The following is a 19,681-nucleotide window of genomic DNA, read 5'->3' on the forward strand; positions in this document are numbered from 1 at the left end:
GTAACATTAAAATGTGACTTCTTTACTGTGCTGGAATGGAGCAGCAACGTCATTAATAAATTCCACTGGGGACAAGGAGCTGGTGCTTGTCAACACTGCTGCACATCAGGAATGTGGCTGACATCAGAGGCAGATGAATTGTATCCAAGCAATGTTGACAGGATGAGATAAGTATCTTGTGCTTAGTAACATCAATAGAAAAGTTAAAGCTAAAAGGGTTAGTTCACCTTTACAGAAAACACCAGAAACCTTCCCCACCCCGAATGCCCGCCGTACTTACCTCACACGGTCCTGAGCTGTCAGGGTGCCAGCAAGCCACTCCACTGGTCCGGGGGATTTAAAATTCCTGCTGCTTTCTCTCCTCTCCATCCAGCACTGCAAGCATGGACCAAACAGATTTTGAGTGGTCAGCCTCAACCATGTGACAGTGCTGACCAATTAGAATCTGTCTGGTCCATCCTGGTAGCACAGGATGAAGAAGAGAGAAAGCAGCGAAGATTTCAAATCCCCGTACCAGTTGAGTGGCTTTCGGGAACCCTGACAGCTTAGGATTGTGGGAGGTAATTGCGGAAAATTTACCCCCTCACATTCCCAGAAGATTACCTTTGTGCAGGGGGGGATAAAGACTTAAAGAAGAGAGCAGACACCAGCACAAGGGACACTTATCATTCAATGTAAGTACCATCCTTTGTGCTGATTTAAAAAAACAACTAAACTTCAGTTGTTACTAAACCCATAACAGTATAATCAGTCTGTATATGCAGTAAAGCATGCTTTCTTTTTTTTTTTTTTCCCATAATGTTTACTGAATAACTCAGAGCATACAACGGATACAAGCATCACGTGAAGCAAAAATGCATACAGTAGATGACATAGTCAATGCGATAGCATATTTTATAGCATAACCAGAACATTATAAATGGTGAATGATATTGGAAGGCACAACTGGTCTCAATTCCCCAGACAGCTTATTGGCGTCGCAAGACTGGCAAGAATATTGGCTTGATGTATCGGTTGGCTCACATATGTCAATGCAGGGGTAGAGGTGTATGAGGGGTACCATGATAATATGCGTGATAAATGCATAAAGGTGAGTATGGTGGCATATGGTGCACAACCTCTCATGTTATGTAGTCAAGGTATTCCAAAAGTATCTGGTGGTATCAGCACAATAAATGGAGGGAAAATAAATCACTCAAATGGGGATTAGATAAGTAAAACGTTTCTGCATGTGTGCAATGTATCCAAGGATAATGAAGAGGAAAAAAAGAAAGAGAGCTCTGAGTAGGATAGGGGATGAGTAAAAGGAAAGGGGGGAGGGGGAGAGAGAATAGAAAAAAAAAAGGGACGGGGGGAGGTAGAGGGGTGAGTAGGGTACCTTCACTGATCACTGTCAGGGGAAATATGAGCCAGTGTAAGAGGAATTCCACAAAAGGGGATAGGCGAGAGTGTAAGTGTAAATCGGTATGGGTGATGTTCCCGGTGGTGCGGGACTGCAGTATCAGGGGTCCTATATGCACTTGTCAGTGAACATAAAGCAGACAGGGTTCACTAGGAATGCCAGGGCCTAGGAAGTATTCAAGAACAGTCAGTCAGCCAGACCCAGACCGGTAGACCGGTATTCAGAAGTCATGCGGAAATATGTCCAACAGGACCATGTGTGAGAAAATTTGGTAGGATTGTCTAAAGAGGAGGCAATCAAATCTTCCATTTCCGCAATATTATCGATGCGCAAAAAACAATCTTTCAATGTGGGTGGATCTCCAAAGTACTAGTAGACAGAGTTTAGCCTCTGTGAGCATGTGCATAGCTGGGAATTAGCATAGATGCGTTTGGAGTGCGGGGTATGGTGAAGAAGGATTTGGGCAGGAGAATATTCAATTTCAATAGCTGATACAGAAGAGGTAATTCCGTGTACTTCCCTCCAAAAGGGCTGAATAATGGGGCAGTCCCACCAAATATGCATGAGAGAACCAGCCGGGGGTCCACATCTCCAACAGCTACCAGGATTGGAATGATCAAAGTGGCGGACTCTGGAGGGTGTATTGTACCATCGAGATACCAGTTTAAAACTATTTTCCTGGGCGGAAACATTTAGGGAGCATTTGTGAGAATATTTGTTCCCAATCTGAGGGAGAGAAATCTATATTTAGGTCTCTTTTCCACGCCTTACATGCTGGAAGTGAGTCAAAGGGCCTATTAGCAAGGAGGAGCAGATAAGTAAGGGATATTAGGTGCCTCTGTGGTTCAGCTTTAGAGCGAGTCCATTTAGAGCGGTATGTAGAGGAAAGCAGAAAATGTCTGATCTGGAGGTAGGCCCAAAAGGGGAAGGACTGGTCTCCCGTCAGGCCTGCCAATGAAGAGCGAGTCTTTAACTGGCAAAGAAGTGACTTACCAGGACTTGGGTATGTGGCCAATGAGCTGAAGGAAAGGATCTGTGAAAAAGGTATAATCCTTTACATTCGGGTGTAGAACTCGCCAAGAGTCATGGAACTGTAAATCTTGTAACTGTGCGTGGATCTGTTTAAGAGAGGCATAAGGCAGGAAGGAGCTACCTGATGAGGTGTCTAAAAGAGGGCATAAAGGAACATTAAGATCACCGCCCAGGATTAAGATACCCATCTGAAAGGAGGAAAGGAGAGAGGTAACGGAGCGAAAGAAAGACACTTGTTTGACATTAGGGGCGTATAGGTTTGCTAAGGTAATGGGTCTATTGGTGAAAGTACCTTTTAGAAACAAGTATCTACCCTCTGGATTTGGGAGAGAGTCAGAGATAGTCAGGGGGAGATGCTTCACAATCAAGATCGAGACACCCTTGGATTTAGCCTGAGCATTGGGAGCATGGAAGACGGTTGGGAAGTGCGAGTTAGTAAGCCTGGGTATGGCATCCTGACGAAAATGCGTTTCCTGTATAAAAACAATGCCCGCTCTCTGCCTAAACAAGTGAGTAAGTAAAAGGAACCATTTTTGGGGAGTGTTCAGACCTTTAGCATTGATAGAGAGGACTTTTAATGAAAGATGACCTGATGGAGACACTGAGGAAGGCATGATCGCAACAGTGAGGGGAGTCTGAAGGGGTGGGGGGGGATTTCGGGTAGGGAGGAGAAAGTAAAAAAAAATGGGGGGGGAGGGATGAAAAGGAGAGATGAGAAGAAAACTAAGTAGAGTAGGAAACCGGCAAAGTAGGTAGACCCGCTAACTACTAGGGAGAGCGGAAAAATAGGACGAAAAGAAGAGGAAAGGAGAGTAGGGGAAGAAGGTAGATAATTCGACCAGTAATGGAGAACAGGTTAAATACAGATAATAAGAAACAGGGGTGGCCGGCATAAGGTCAGTGAAGGCTGTCAAAGCCCACTGTGTGGGGAACGCGGTGAACCGGGATCCAAAAAAAAAGGAAAATTGGAGTCCGCCTGGCCATGGACCATAAAAAGCAGACAAAGTGGGAGGAGTGGGCGAGAAAGGGACACACAATGAGCAAAAGGAGAGGAAGCAAGTCGGTGCATAGCCAGCACAGTGGAGGGGAGAGATTTGTCACAGGCGTAGGCAAACCTCCGGGGGTTAAAAAATCAGGGGATCCTAAAGTATGTCAGTATGTCATGTAAGAATGCGAGTAAGGTATGTAAAAGGTTATAAATACGTTTTGTTGGTTGGAAGCATTCTGTGCGATATCCTGCAGGTGCAGTCAGCGGTGTTGTAAGGATGTAGCTGCATGATAAGCCAGTATGCGAGTCCACGCTGTCTGCAGAAACAAATAATAACAAAAAGAGAGCGGACCGGAGTCCGACATATTAATAAATCATGTAACAGCATTATAGAGATGTCCATATAGGATTTCAAAAACAAGTGGGAGCAAACTTGCAACCTAATGACTTTGGAATAATAGGGCAGGTATTCGAAGATACATGTAAAGAAAACATTTAAAACCAGAGTCTAAAGTTGGACCCATGGGATATCATACAACCTCCTGATTCCGCAATTCCCAACCATCCCTCAAAAACACATGGTGATCCCTCCCAGCAGGTCTCCTCCTAACTCAATAACCTATGGAGAATCAAGTCACGTTTCCTGTCAAGAAGCGGAGTAAGAGGAAAAAGAAAGAGTACAGGAGGTGGGTTAGGGGAGGAGGGCAAGGTCCAGGGGGTTCAGTGAAGCCAGAGGGGAACAAAATAAAAGGAGGGACCACCTCAAACCCGGGTCTTTCCCCCTCCCACTCCAAACTTCCATACCAGGGTCCGTTCCTCCCCTTAAAGTGAGCGTGAATCAGTAAAGGCAATTAACTCCCAATAAGGGGCACTATAGTGGAATGTAGAGGGGCAGGAGCCAAAACCTGTAAGTCCTATGTACTAAAGCGTTTCCAAAGCAGTCCCTGACTGGGACAAGACCCTCAGAAGGTCCCCCGAGAGTCACCGAAAGGACCGGCCACGGAAAGGCGTGCGGGGTCTAGACAGTAGTACTCCACCCAGGCTCCGCACAACAGCTGTAGCGATAAGAGCAATATGGGAAGGGCCTGGTAAATGTTTTGAAACCCTTCCCCAACCAATCAGCTAAGGTAAGAAGACCCAAAACCATGGCTATATCAGGAGGGCGAGAGGGCCAAGAGGTCCCCGTGAAGGTGCAGCAAGAGTGGCAGTTCCTCAAAGCAGTTGGGGCAGTATGCGTAAGGATCTATGAACTCGGTGAAAGGAAACAAAGGACCGCTTCAGGATCTTCTGGAGGATCTTCGCGAAGGCAGGTGAGGTGTAGGGTTGATAGAGAAGGCTCCAGCGACAAGAAGAGGGAGAATGTTCCATGCAGAAGTCTCAGGAGATATTAAGAGTCACAACTTGACATGGGCGCCGGATGGGAGGGATCCATAGAAGTCTTGTTCAGACGAGTGTTGCTGGTGAGAGAAGATTGGGAAGGAGGTCTCAGGAGGGTCATCAGGCCTCGTGGCAGGGCCTACGGTGCGCTGGAGAGGCAGTAGGGCTGTTGGTAGCTGTAGGCCCTCTAGCAGACGTTCGTGAAGGTGTGGAGGGGGCCGAACGACGTCGGCGAGAAAGGGGATCTTGTCCTTCCATTTCACTAGGCACATTGGTAAATGTCGGGGTAGGTGGAAGGCGCATTGATCCGTGCCAATCAGGAAGCTCCACTAGCGGAATGTCCAAGGTTGCGCAGAAGCTGGAAAGGTCTTCTGGGACTCACAGGTATGCCATGCGCCCCTGAGCCTGAGCAGAAAGACAGAATGGGAACCACCATCTATACGAGATACCATGGGAGCGTAGAATGTCAAGCAGGGGGCGAAGATATCGCCTTTGTTGCAGGGTAATTGAGGTGAGATCTTGAAACAGGTGAATCTTGTTCCCTTGGAATAAAAGGCGTTTTTTCTCTCTTTGAAGGATTTCTTCCTTTAGTGGGAAGCTGACCAGGCAACAAACCACATCTCTGGGTGGGTCAGAATCCCTGTTTCTAGGGTGAAGTGCTCTGTGTGAGCGTTCCATTTCTATAGGTGTAGCAGGAGGGCGGCCCAGCAGATCATTGAAGATTGCCACAATGGTTTTAGAGATGTCACGTTGTTCTACAGATTCAGGTAGGCCACACATTCTGATGTTGTGCCTGTGACCCTTATTATCCAGGTCTTTGATTTGCCTGTAGAAATATCGAATATGGGCTGTGTGGGAGGTCGACAATTGCTGAATCCCCCTTATGGAGTCTGAATTGGATCTGCTTAAGAGTTCCACTTCTTCCAATCTGGTATGAAGCATATAGGAATCTTCCCTTAAGTCACTAAGGGCTGTAATGAAGGTGGCTTTAATGTCTGCAGCCACAGCCTGTAAATCTCTCAGGGAGAGTGGACAGTTATCAGATGAGAGATCATGTTGTGGCATGGACTCTGTGTCAATCCCCGTGTCTGTGCTCCGAGTGCACGCTGTAGGAGGAGGAAGGGAGGGGGACGCTGTACTTGGCCTGTCCCTCTGTGGTGAGCTGAACAGTGCCTGGACATGGCGGGACTACTGAGGGCCACGCGCCCGTGGGGAGCGGGAATCGGGATCCAGAGGCGCTCCGGTCCGTTCCCCTCATCTTTGTGTGTCCGTCACTCACCCATTCCTGGTGCTTAAGCTGTGCAGAGTCTCCGGCCGGCGGGAGCTCCCGTATCAAGCAGCCATTTTAGCTCCTGGCTGACCACGCCCCCTCATGCTTTCTATACTCACTGTAGAACCTAAGGGGTTAATCTCCTAGATTGTAAGCTCGAAAGAGCAGGGCCCTCAATCCCCTCATGTTTTGCATTGTATTGGTATTGTTCTGTCACATGTTCTGTCCCCCTTTGTAATGTACAGCGCTGAGTGAACTATTGGCGCTTTATAAATACTGTATAATAATAATAATAATGCTCCGCATTGTGTAAAAAGGCTGTTTGATCTTGTCTTCTCTGATCCTCCCCTTTTTTTTCCTGTCCCCAATCCATCTGCCATAGTACAGAGCAGCAGTGGCAAGATATGCTCAGTTTGATGTGTATTAATAGAGAGTTTTTTAGGGGGGGGGTGCATGTGATTGGCACAGGGCCAATTAGCGCTGACCAGACAGAGGGTCAGGTGTTATGCAGCCTCATAGGACAGTCAGAGGAATGAAAACTCCTCCTACAAGATTAGCCAGTGCTCGGCCGCACACTGATAGAAGTCACAAGACTACTATATACTGCTGATGAGAAAAGGTACTTAGCAGTTTATATTTACTAAAACAATTGCATTTCTGTGTGTGTACTGTGAGAGACCAGATATAGTAGTAAACAGGGGCGGACTGACCATTTGGAAACTGGGGCACTGCCCGAGGGCCCGGGGTCAGTAGGGGGCTCCATGAGATGCCCCTGGTATCTTTTTCACAGGTTTCACAGACTTTTTTGAGTTTGGGCAAGGACACGGGGGCCCCATGATCCCCTATTGCCCGGGGGCCCCATGAGTTGTCAGTCTGCCCCTGGTAGTAACCCAGGACTCTCCTCCCTCCTGACACACGATCGGTGTTACTGTGTCTCCATGAGCATCCCTCCTGGCTTCACAGATTCCTGATGAGCCTGTGGTAATCCTTTTAAATTTGAGTGACCCTTACTTGGGTTTTATTAAGCTTTTTGACATATTGCACTTAGAGGCACTTTTCTTTTTTCCTTATCTCCCATACTACAGAGCCTGCATCCACTTGTCATAGTGCTGTGTACTCACGGACATTTGAAACCATTTACATTGGGTTCTGCACAGATGGACTTAATCTTTGTGCCTATGATCCCTTGTTTTATCAAACAGGTTTCATCTTAGGAGAGGATTACCAGGTTAAAAAAAAGGGAAAAGTGTGAAAAAGGAAAACTAATGCAGCCATCACATCTAGGGACTTGTCAGCTGCAATACTATCACATTTTGTTATTGGGTTTAGATACATTTTAAGCTACAGATACACATAAGACAGTGCTCATGCCATGTGCGAAACAATCTTGTGTACAATCTTTTATTAAAAAAAGGCCTTTCCTTAAACAGAAAACATCTTATTTACAGGCAGTGGTGCTGGAACATTTAGAAATGATGCTTTCAGCTAACCGACTGCATATGTGTGCTGTGTTTGTTTATCTTAGAAAGGAAATTTAGCCATGCAACATCTCTTTAACTGAAAATGGCTGGACATTTTGGATTGCATAGACTGCGTTTTCAAGTGACATTTGTGACAAACTTTGTGACAAGCATTAGGAAAAACATTGCTTTAATGGTTCTCAAAACAGTTACATTCAAGTCATGCTGTAAATGAGAACAGTTGCTTGTGCTCTCAACTGAACTGTCAAGCCATCGAATGGCTGATGGTATAACTGATCACATTTGCAGCAACATGACAAAGTCTGGAAAGGATATAAGAGGGTTTAGTTCCCCTTTAGTCTAGGTTCACATCTATACGTTTTCCACTTTGTTTTGCAGAAATGCACAGCAGTCCATTTGACATTATTTCCTATGGGACAGGTTCTCCGCATTTTCACCCGTTATGTTTTTTGGAAAGGGTCGGGGACTTTTTGTAAATGCAAAACGTTCTGTTTTTGGCTCTATAGACTTCAATGGAGATGCTGCAGAAAAGCATGTTGTGCGTTTTTTATGTGTTTTGCGTTTAATCCACCCAGCAACAAGCTGAAACCCCCCCCCCCCAAAATGCATAAAAAACACGTCAAAAACACATATTTAAAAACGCACTGCAAAAAGCACTGAAGAAACGGATCAAATGCAAACTGCATAGTTGTGAACCTAGCCTTAAGCTGGTCATACACTGTGCGAAATTTGGCTTGACTCTAAGTTAAAATTCGTTACATGGGTGGCTCTGTTGGCATCTTCCCACCTGATATCCTTTGACTGGTCAATCAAGAAACCAGGCAAAATATTGTTAGCTAAACAGCAGCTGTATGAAATCATTGCGTTTGATTTCAGATAAGGGTTCAGATGCATCACAAAAACCACCTTTTTCCAATGGAATTATATGTCTGAACTTAAAGCGGAGCTCCACCCAAAAGGGAACGTTCTGCTTTAAGGACTGCTTCCCTGCTCCCCAGTAACCACTTCTAGTCCAGACACTTTTACCCCCTTCCTGTACAGGCCAATTTTCAGCTTTCAGTGCTATCACACTTTGAATGACAATTGCGCGGTCATGCAGCACTGTACCCATTTGAATTTTTTTGAGACAGATAAAGCTTTATTTTTGTGGTATTTATTCACCACTGGGATTTTTATTTTTTTTGCTATGTAAATGAAAATGTCCAAAAATTTTGAAAAAAAGTGTTTCTCTTATAAAATTTTGCAAATAAATAGTATTTAATCATAAATCTTGGCCAAAATTCATTTTGTTATCTTTTTATTAAAAAAAAAAACCCAAATTAGTTTAGAACCAAAAATTATAATTTTTAAACTTTTTTTTACATCTTTTTATATTATTATTTATTTATTATTATTATTTTATTTATTTTTACATACTGTCACCCTAGCAGTGCAGTGTCACCATGGTGACACTGTACTACTTGTGTTGGGTGATGAAGATTTTTTTTTTTTCTTTACACTGATTGCTTTTACACCCATAAAGGCTGTAAAAGCAATCATTTCTCCTCTCTAGCTACATTCTTGCAGCCATTGAGAACTACTGTGTGAGCTGTGATTGGTCATAGCTTGTCACATGGTACGAGGCTGTTGTGAATAGCCTTGTACCATGTGACCTCTGCGATCATTCACAGATTTCACACGTAGTAAGCAATGATGTCAGAAGTGACATCTTGCTTACTAGTTTGCATGTGATCACTGATTGGCCAATTGGTGATCACATGATCGGGACAGAGGTCCCGTCCGAAGATTGGTGTTTCACTGTGTCCGGAGGTGCTCCCAGGGAGCGCGCACAAGCAGGGTGCGCGGAGGCCGTTTATAAATGGCCACCCGACCCTGCACTGCCACCGTCCAGCCATTTATATACATGGGCCGGACAGGAGGTGGTTAAGGATTGGCACCTTGGGGAAGCGGGTACCCGAATTTGACAGGTACCCGCTCCCACTTCCGGTCCGACCGCCTAGAGCGGAAGGTGTCCTCCCTCCCTGCAGTCTTTTGGAACACATGACAGGTCCCAGAAGACTAAAGGACAATTCAGGAAGCTCAGCGCTACTCGTGCATGCGCAGTGGGTACCTGGCTGTGAAGCCGCAAGCTGTCACAGCCGTGTGCCCACACTAAAGATGCCGGCCTCTTGGAATACAGAACGGCCGGTGAAACGAGCTGCAGGAGACACACCACGGGACTATGGGACAGGTAAGTGGCTGTTTTTTAAAAGTCAGCAGCTACAGTTTTTGTAGCTGCTAACTTTTATTTTTTGATAGGTCGAGTGGAACTCTGCTTTAAAATGCACTGAGTGCGCAATCTGCTGCGGATGTCAATATAATCCTAACAACATCCCAAATGCCTGCACCAGATCGCATTGTGTCACAGTACTATGTAATCCGATGCAATGAATGTAGGAAAAGTAGTGCACTCACTACTTATGGTGTGATTTACAGCAAATTCAGCCCATTCCAATATGGGCTGAAAACCACACCACACTGAACTGCAAAGGACTCGCACAGGACCGCAGACCACGCCAGAAAAAAGTCAGAACACATTTTCAATTAGTCTCAGTTCTCAGACATGAAATTTGAACAAAGCATGTCCCTCTATAGTGTGTACTTGTCTCAATTCTGAGCACTACGTGACATTTCTCTCAACTGTTTAATTCATCTGCTGTCAGCATTCAGTAAATCACTTCTAGCAAGTTTTCCTGACACCAAGAGAAAAATGGTGACAGGGGAGGGACCTCAAGCAGATTTACAGCCTCAGCTCTGTTCCTGTGTGCTATGTGATAGGGGGGTGTCTCTTCCCTCCAATCAGCTCTCAGCTCTCCTCACTGTGCTCTGCAGAGTGTATTTCAGCTCTCCGCCCCCTGTTTTGTGAAAGCTCCGACATGCTTTGTAAATACTGCTTTTTGAGCAGATGTAGAGAAGAGGTGACTGCAGATAAAAGGTACAACTTATGTAGGAGGATTTGTTTCATTTCTGTGTATTACCTGAGGTCAGTCATTTCACTGGGTATATGTATAGGTATACAACTACTTTAAGGAAGGCAACAAAACACTAGCTTGATAAGCTTTTTTTCACGAGTGTGGAGAATGCAAGACGTTCTTTGACTGGATTAGGTGGAGATTGTGGTCCTCCCTACCTCTCCACTTTTTGCAATCAGAGAACACTTTGTTTCATTGAAAAAAATGCAAGGAGTTCTGGGAATGGTGCCCATACTAAATGGACAACACGCTGTGTTCACTATGCAGCAGACCCCAGGACTTGGAAGACAGTGGCAATCACTGTAGTAGCAGAGACTATACAGTGATTCTCCATTTCCACATATATGGAATACGCATCATAATGGTCTGAGCTGGACCATGCACCTATGCTATAAAATCCATACCTGGAACTCAGCTTTAAATGTTTATTAACACCATTGTAACAGATAAATAACGTATATAACCACACACTGTACATTGATATTCTGCTGAGTTTCAATATTTTAGAGCAGTGGTTTCCAAACTGCAGCCCTGGGGCCAGATGTGGCCCTTTGCCTACTTTTATCTGATCCTTGGGGCACTATTTTTTACACCAATACCAACAATGGGGGATACTTCCCCCAATAACACCATTAAAGGGGCAAAATAACTCCCAATGACAGGTCACAATTCCTCCAAATGACACCAATGATGGGGCACAATTCCTCCCAATGGCACCAACAATGGGGCCCAATGACTGGAACAATGGGGCGCTATTCCTCCCAGTGACACCAAAGATGTGGCATTGTTTGTTCCACGGATATCAGGACCCTTTCTACTCCCAAGAGTCTGGCCCACTTTAGGACTGGAGGACAGTAAACTGGCTCTTTGTTTAGAAGGTTTGGAGACCCCTGTTTTAAAGTATAGTAACTGTTTGACGTACAACAGAGAAGAAGTTTGAACTTCCTGTCCAGTCAGCATACAAAAGCTCCAGGATGCAGCCTGAAGATTTCCATTCAGGTTATGGAGCACCAAGAGGACATCTATTGTCCTTCCTATTGTACATGACTCATATTACACAGATTTTGTGATTGTTTTTTTGTGAAGTTTTAAGAATGATACAGGATCCTTATGTTCTTTGACAGATATACAGTATACTTATGCTAACTGTAAATCAGTTGATGACAGTCTTAATCACTTGCCCTCAAGAAGATTTACCCCCCTTCCTGACCAGGTCATTTTTTTGCGATAGGGCACTGCGTTACTTTAACTGACAATTGCACAGTCATGCAAGACTGTACATAAATTAAATTTGTGTTGTTTATTTCTGACAAATAGGGTTTTCTTTTGGTGGTATTTGATCACTTCTGTGGCTTTTATTTTTTGTCCTATAAACAAAAAAAGACTGACCATTTTGAAAAAAATAACAATATTTTTGACATTTTTGCTATAAAACATGTCCAATAAAAAAAATAAAATTTCTTCATACATTTAGGCAAAAATGTATTTTGCTATATGTCTTTCGTAAAAAAAATGAAAGTTATAGCTTCTACAAATGGTGGTATATAAACTGGAATTTTTTATTTATCTTTATACTAGTAATGGCGGGGATCAGGGACTTACAGCAGGACTGTGGGACTGCAGCGGGCATTCTGACTAATTACCACGGCACCTCCAGTGACACTAATACAGTGATCAGCACTAATAAAAAAAACACTGCCACTGTACTAATGATACTGGGCAGGAAGGGGTTAACATCTGGGGAGATCAAAGGGTTAATTGTGTACTGCCGTGTGATTACTGTGTAGTGTTTTACTAGGGGATGTGCTTCTTTCTATCACTCTGCTTTGCGGAGAGATAAACAGCAGCACATCCCCACTGACAGCAGAGAGATCTGTGCTGTGTTGTTTACACACAGCTCTCACCCCTGTCAGCTGCTCTGCCGATCACTGAGTCCTGGCCATGAATCACTGGTCGGGATCCAGTGATTGACATTTCCAAGAGCCAATTACACGGTGGGTAGGACAGCACGCGTGCCCCTTCCCAGAAATGCAAACTCTTGTATATATACGTGATTTTGCACAGCGTAGCCACCCTGTAACAGTAAATCTGCTATGGGGCAGTCAGCAAGTGGTTAGTAATCTATGCCGTATGACACTACTTTCCAAAAATACAGCATAACTCTTTAGATATAAGTATAAGACATGTACAGTATATTTAGCTGGAAATGTTTACATATAGTAATGATCATTTTATTGTCATATATACACTGCTCAAAGAAATTAAAGGAACACTTTGAAAACACATCAGATCTCAATGAGGAAAAATATCATGCTGGATATATATATTGATATGGACTGGGTAATGTGTGAGGAACGTAAGGATGCCCCATCATTTGACGGAAATGAAAATTATCAACCTACAGAGGAATGAATTCAAAGACACCCAGAAAATCAAAGAGAAAACATTATGCAGCAGGCTAGTCCATTTTGCTGAAATTTCATTACAGCAACTCAAAATGATAGATTGTATAGCCCCCACGTGATTGTATGCATGCCTGACAACGTCGGGACATGCTCTTAATGAGACGACGGATGGTGTCCTTGGGTATTTCCTCCCAGATCTGCACCAGGGCATCACTGATCTCCTGGACAGTCTGAGGTGCAAAACATGATATCCCAGAGGTGTTCTATTGGATTTAGGTCAGGCGAGCATGGGGGCCATTCAATGGTATCAATTCCTTCGTCCTCCAGGAACTGCCTGCATACTCTCGCCACATGAGGCCGGCCATTGTCCAGCACCAGGAGGAACTCCGAACCCACTGCACCAGTGTAGGGTCTGACGATGGATCCAAGGATTTCATCCTAACACCTAATGGCAGTCAGGGTGCCATTGTCTAGCCTGTAGAGGTCTGTGAGTCCCTCCATGGATATACCTCCCCAGACCATCACTGACACACCACCAAAACGATCATGCTGAACAATGTTACAGGAAGCATAAAGTTCTCTATGGCTTCTCAAGACCCTTCACGTCTGTCACATGTGCTCAGGGTGAACCTACTCTCATCTGTGAAAAGCACAGGGCGCCAGTGGCGGACCAGCCAATTCTGCTGTTCAATGGCAAATGCCAATCGACCTCTAAAGTGCTGGGCAGTGAGCACAGGGCCCACTAGAAGACGTCGGGCCCTCAGGCCACCCTCATGAAGTCTGCTTCTGATTGTTTGGTCAGAGACATTCACACCATTGGTTTGCTGGAGGTCAATTTGAAGGGCTCTGGCAGTGCTCATCCTGGTCCTCCTTGCACAAAGGAGCAGAAACCAATCCTCCTGATGGGTTAAGGATGTTCTATGGCCCTGTCCAGGTCTCCTAGAGTAACTGCCTGTCTCCTGGAACAACCTCCATGCTCTTGAGACACAGCAAACCTTCTGGCTATGGTAAGTATTGATGTGCCATCCTGGAGGAGTTGGACTGTCTGTGCAACCTCTGTAGGGTCTTGCCTCATGCTACCTGTAGTGACACCGACCCTAGCCAAATGAAAAACTAGTGAACAACAGTCAGAAAAAACGAGAAGGGAAAAAAACGTTAGTGACCTCCACCTGTAAAACCATTCCTGTTTTGAGGATAATCTCATTGTTGCCCATCTAGTGCACCTGTTGTTAATTTCATTAACACCAAAGCAGCTGAAACTGATTAACAACACCACCCCTACTTCTTAACTGATCAGATGAATATCCCAGGAGTTTAATTGACTTGATGCTATACTGTGTTTGAGTAGTGTATTTCGCAAATTACATGATTAAAGCAGTATAAAACCCAAAAAGGAAAAAATGTAATATAGTAGAGCTTCCCATTCTTTAGGACTTTTACTGCTAGTGATGTTTATCATCTGTTCACTGACTCCCCTTGCTTGTAAGAATCTGCGATGAGGATTTTGTCACTTCTGGTTTTTGCTGTCACTTTCCACTGCTGCTGTGGCCAGGGAACAAGCTCATGAGCATGATCTATATTCCATTAACTCCAGAGAAGTGTAATACATACATGGGTCGAATTCCGAAAGAATTTTCTTTAAAAAATCGTAACTAAGAATTTTTGTTTGAATTTCACACCAGTAGTGGGCCGCAGTATTGGACGATTTTCAGCCTGCCATCAAATTTGAGCGATCAGGCATGTTAGAAATTTTTTGAAAAACAAATTTCTAATCAATAATGGGAGAATCGTGCGAAAAATATAATCGAAAAAGAAATGAGCATGTGCTGTGGCCTGGAAAATAATATTCAGAGACACAAAAATTCTTTCCTGCAGCAACATGAGTTGAAATTGAAGACTTGGTTGGTTGAATTTTCAAATCAATGGTGGCACCACAGGATTTAAAAAAAAAAAAAGAAATTTCCGATTTTCTAAAGAAAATTTGTTCAGAATTCAACCCATGTATTGCCTGCCTTAGGGAGACATCAGAAGTCTTACAGACCCCTGATGGCTCATTAAAGAGAACCTGTCACAGTAAAAAATGCTGCCACACAAGGGTCTGTTGGTCCCCTATATGATAGCAATACAGTTAAGTGTTAAAAAAAATTATGGTATACCTAAGCACATAAAAAACCCTCGCAAAAAAAGTTTGAGCCTACCCACCCCCATATACACGTACTTTGGGGACACCTTAATGCAATTATGATACACATGTTATGTTTCATGAGTTCACGCAAGTTTAAGACTTGACAGGTTTAGTATCTATTTACTTGGAATATCCTTAGGCCCCTTTGACATGGGCAGACTCCACCAAGTAGATCCACCTGCTCAGCCCTGAGCAAGCGGATGACAGCTCGGCATAAGCAAACAGCCCGCTGTCCTCTATGAGTGCCTGTCCATTTACACTGAGTGTCATCCGATCCACTAGACCAGGGTTGTTAAACTCCATTTCATCACGGGCCCTATCAACATTATGGTTTCCCTCAGAGGGCCGGCTGTATATGTAAGACTAGACATCCAGAGCACTCCACCCCCATTACATCAGATGTCAAGAATCCCACACCCTCCCTAACATCACAGTGGAGACAGAGCTGGAAAGCAAAAAGTACAGGGTCTGGAGGAGGATCTCTGGAGGAGTGGAATCAGTTGCCAGAGTCTGCTGAATGCCAAGACCAGGGGAGGCAGAGATGAGGGGGTGCTGCAGCTGCGTTGAGAGGAGCAGGATTTGGCAGAGGAGTTCTACTCTCCTCTCTGCTGCTGACTGCTGAGACAAGGTGGGTGCAGAGACAAAGGGGTACCTGCAGGAGCTGTGCAAGGACCACATGAAATGGCCTGAAGGGCCGGATTCGGTCCGTGGGCCTTGTGTTTGACACCTGTGCACTAGACGGATGGGAAATGGATGGATGGACGGATGCAGGCGGGTGTAAATGGACAGGCAGTCTGTTTACATTCACCTCTCCATAGAGGACAATGGAAGGTCCGATCGGGTCCACCTGAAAAACGGAGAGACGGACGCTATCAGTCCGCCCATGTGACAGGGACCTTATCTTTTAAATTTTACACAAAAAAAAGATGAAAAATGTGTACTATACTATACTGTGTTTTGCACAGAAAATGTATGCTTGATAAACTGTTGCAATAATATCCTGTGACATAAACAAAATTAGATCTGCTACCATTAGTCTGCTCACAGAACAAAATGTATGTTTGTGGGGTTTAACTAATGTTTAGGCCCAAAATAATTCTTTTTAACAAGTGTGCAAAAAAAAACTCCTCAGAATAGCTCTGGCGATAAAAGGGTTAAATGCGGAGGCTTCATTAGTTTTCTTTTTTTCAGGCTTTTTTTTTTCACCTGCTGATCTGGCCAAAACATACTTCCTGTCTTAGGGTATCACCACTCTGGAGCATGAGACAGGTTTGGACAGCAACATTATGAATCTGGGGAGAGAGTAATGTTAGATGTACTCAGATTTAGATGGACTTAGCTAACAAATACATAAAGGTGAACTCCAGCTAACACTTTTAAAGCAGTAAAAGAAACAGCTACTTTATTTTTGGGATAAGGTTTTGCATAAATAAATGAATAAAGGCTGAACTTTGTAAGCACCCCTGTCAGTGTTAAATGGTTTATCTCAACAGCCTAACTGTTACTTTTGCTGGACAGCACGTGGATGCGGGATGCTTGCAGAGTGGCCCCATTCACTTTAGTGAGTCACGTTTGGCGGGCATAATTCCTGATAAAGCAAATCATGGGTTTGATGTATTGGTACTCCCCCAGCCACTGCCTCCAGAGCTAAAGGGGGTAGGGGTGGAGGTGGATAAAGCACAGCACAACCACAGGGTGTTACCACCCCCAATCACTAGTGTGAACTAGGCCTTCAATTATTCAATTATATCATGTGCAAGCAATTTCTTTTTTTAAATACCGCTGCACGATTGGGTAATCAGAACACAGCTACAATTGCTTCACTAGGCTTAGTGGAAATTTACTGTGCTAAATTTAACTAGGATTTTGGCCAAAGCTCTTCTGCACTTAGTTCTGCATTTCTGTGCTCCAGATTCAGGTGACAGTGGGCCACTGTCAGCTGACACCACAGAGCCGATCTAGGTTCAGCAGGATCTTGACAATAATGTCAGGATCTACCCAAATGCCTGACTGACAGCTGGCTCAGCCTCTCAGCACACTGGTGAGAGACTGAGCCAGCCTTTCCTCCCCCCTCTAAAGCCCAGCACTCCAGTGAGTGCTGGAGGGGCAAAGCAGGGAGCGAAGACTGACAGTCATTACTTTGTGCTCAGAGTGGAGCTGAGAAATGAGTGATCAACAGTGTTTGATTGCTCCGTTCTCGGTGTAGAGCCAGCGGGACACAGCTGCGGCTTGGATCGGTTCTGCAGCCATCTAGGTAAGTATGAATTTTTAAATTATTTTTTTTTATTTCCATACTTCTCTTTAAATTCTAGGACCTATAAGTATATTAAAGTGGTATTAAATTCAAAAGCAGACATTTATTTTATTGAAACAATTTTATTGAAAACCAATTCTTATATGGGGTGGCTGCATTAGTTTTCTTTTTTAGGCTTTTTTTCTTTTGTGCTGACTTGGTGATTCAGCCAGTAAGTTTGTTGTTTTTCAACAAAACAAGCTCTCTTGCAAATGTAGCAGTTACAGGGTTGAGACAAACCATTTACCACTGACAGGGGTGCTTACAATGGTCAGCTTTTATTTATTCATGTAAACCTTTTATCAACAGAGGAAAAAAACTGTTGCTGTAACTGCACTGTGAATTGTCAATGTGTTAGTGTATTTAAATCTGCTAGTACATCTGACACTCCCCTCCCCCCAGAAAGACAATGCTGCCATCCAAAGGTGCCCCCTGTGCTCCTTCACACAGGAGGTGTGTTACTAGACAGATCACCAGGGGAAAACAGAGGGGAAAAGTCTACAAAAAGAAAACTAATGCAGCCACCACATCTTATGATTGGTAAGCTGCAATATATTACATTTTTGGTTTTGAGTTTAATATCAATTTAACCACTCACCTACCGGGCACTTATATCCCCTTCCTGCCCAGGCCAGTTTTCAGCTTTCAGTGCTGTTGAATTTTGAATGACAATTGCGCAGTCATGCAACACTGTACCCATATGAAATTTTTATAATTTTTTTGTGACAGATAGACCTTTATTTTGGTGGTATGTAATCACCTCTGGGTTTTTTATTTTTTGCTAAACAAACCAAAAACTACTGAAAATTTTGAAAAAAAGTTTTTTCCTAGTTTTTGTTATAAAATTTTGTAAATAAGTGATTTTTCTCCTTCACTGATGTGCGCTAATGAGGCTGCACTGATGGGCACTGATAGGCTACACTGATGGGCACTTATAGGTGGCACTGATGGGCACTGATGAGGAGTTACTGGTAGGTGGCACTGATGGGAATTGACAGGCATCACTGATGGGCACTGAAAGGCAGCACTCATATATGGCACTGATAGGCGGCACTGCTAGGCGGCACTGACTGGCACTGCTAGGCGGCACTGACTGGCACTGCTAGGCGGCACTGACTGGCACTGTTAGGCGGCACTGACTGGCACTGCTAGGCGGCACTGACTGGCACTGCTAGGCGGCACTGACTGGCACTGATAGGTGGCACTGACTGGCACTGTTAGGCAGCACTGACTGGCACTGATAGGTGGCACTGACTGGCACTGTTAGGCAGCACTGACTGGCACTGATAGGTGGCACTGGCTGGCACTGATATGTGGCACTGAAAGGCAGCTCAGATGGGCACTGATATGTGGCATTGATGTACATTGGTAGGCACTGATATGTGGCATTGATGTGCACTGATGGGCACTGGCAGGTGGCAATGATGAGCACTGATAGCATTGATAGATACTGACAGGTGGCACTGCTGTGGCTACACTGATCATCATGACACACTGATCATCAGTGCCTTGATGATCAGTGTACATGTCCCCTCCGAGGAATGCCAATTACCGGCTCTCCTCTCCTCTCAAGCTGTCAGCGTGACAGCTTGTTGGGAGAAAAATGCCGATAACCAGCATTTCCCTATTTACATGCGATCAGCTGTGATTGGACACAGCTAATCACATGACCAAGCTGACATCTTCGGCTCTTTCCGTTGATCGGTGATCCACAGCACACCACCAATTGCCTCGCTGCGCGCTCCTGGAGCCGTGCACGCGTGAATAGAGTGGGAGGACGTCATATGACGTCCTCCCAGAACGAGAGAACCGCCTTGCGCCCGTCATTTCCTTATATGGCGGGCGGGAGGCAGTTAAAGTAATGTTAAATGTAATCCTTCTCCACAAAAAAAAAAATCGTACACATCCACTACATAATGTCCCCTTAATATATTTTCATTAAATTCTTTTACTGTGTTTTTCTGCCTGCATGTAACATCATCCGTGAGCTCCCAAACCTGTCTTTGTCCACCTCACTTCTGTTTGTTTGGAACAAGCAGTGCATTATTCTTGTAGTCATGTGCACTACAAATCCCATAGTCCATAGTCTCTAGTCCATTTCGGGGATAAGAAGGAGAGGGTGACTACACACCTACACACAGTGAAACCATAGAGAACGAATGTAGCCGCCCTCTAACAGTAAGTCGGATCACAGCAGCAAAGACAAAGGAATTTTGGTATCTGAAGTAGACTGAGAG

The 19,681-nt window shown here is 44.5% G+C and overlaps 1 protein-coding gene across 5 annotated transcripts in view; it reads right to left on the minus strand.

Moving 5' to 3' along the window:
• RASGRP3 (RAS guanyl releasing protein 3) overlaps positions 1-19,681 on the minus strand; it is a 205,821-nt gene that overhangs the window by 131,493 nt on the left and 54,647 nt on the right. The window contains exon 2 of one of the 5 annotated variants that reach the window (XM_089690175.1): positions 3,638-3,739. The exons of the other annotated variants lie outside the window; for them this stretch is intronic. The gene's annotated coding sequence lies outside the window, so the exon portion shown is untranslated. The remainder of the gene's footprint in view (positions 1-3,637; positions 3,740-19,681) is intronic. 5 annotated transcript variants of the gene reach the window in all.

The sequence above is a fragment of the Staurois parvus genome, unplaced genomic scaffold (assembly GCF_062004578.1).
Source record: "Staurois parvus isolate SC_StPar_1 unplaced genomic scaffold, SC_StPar_1.0 ptg000520l, whole genome shotgun sequence".
Taxonomy (NCBI): Eukaryota; Metazoa; Chordata; class Amphibia; order Anura; family Ranidae; genus Staurois; species Staurois parvus.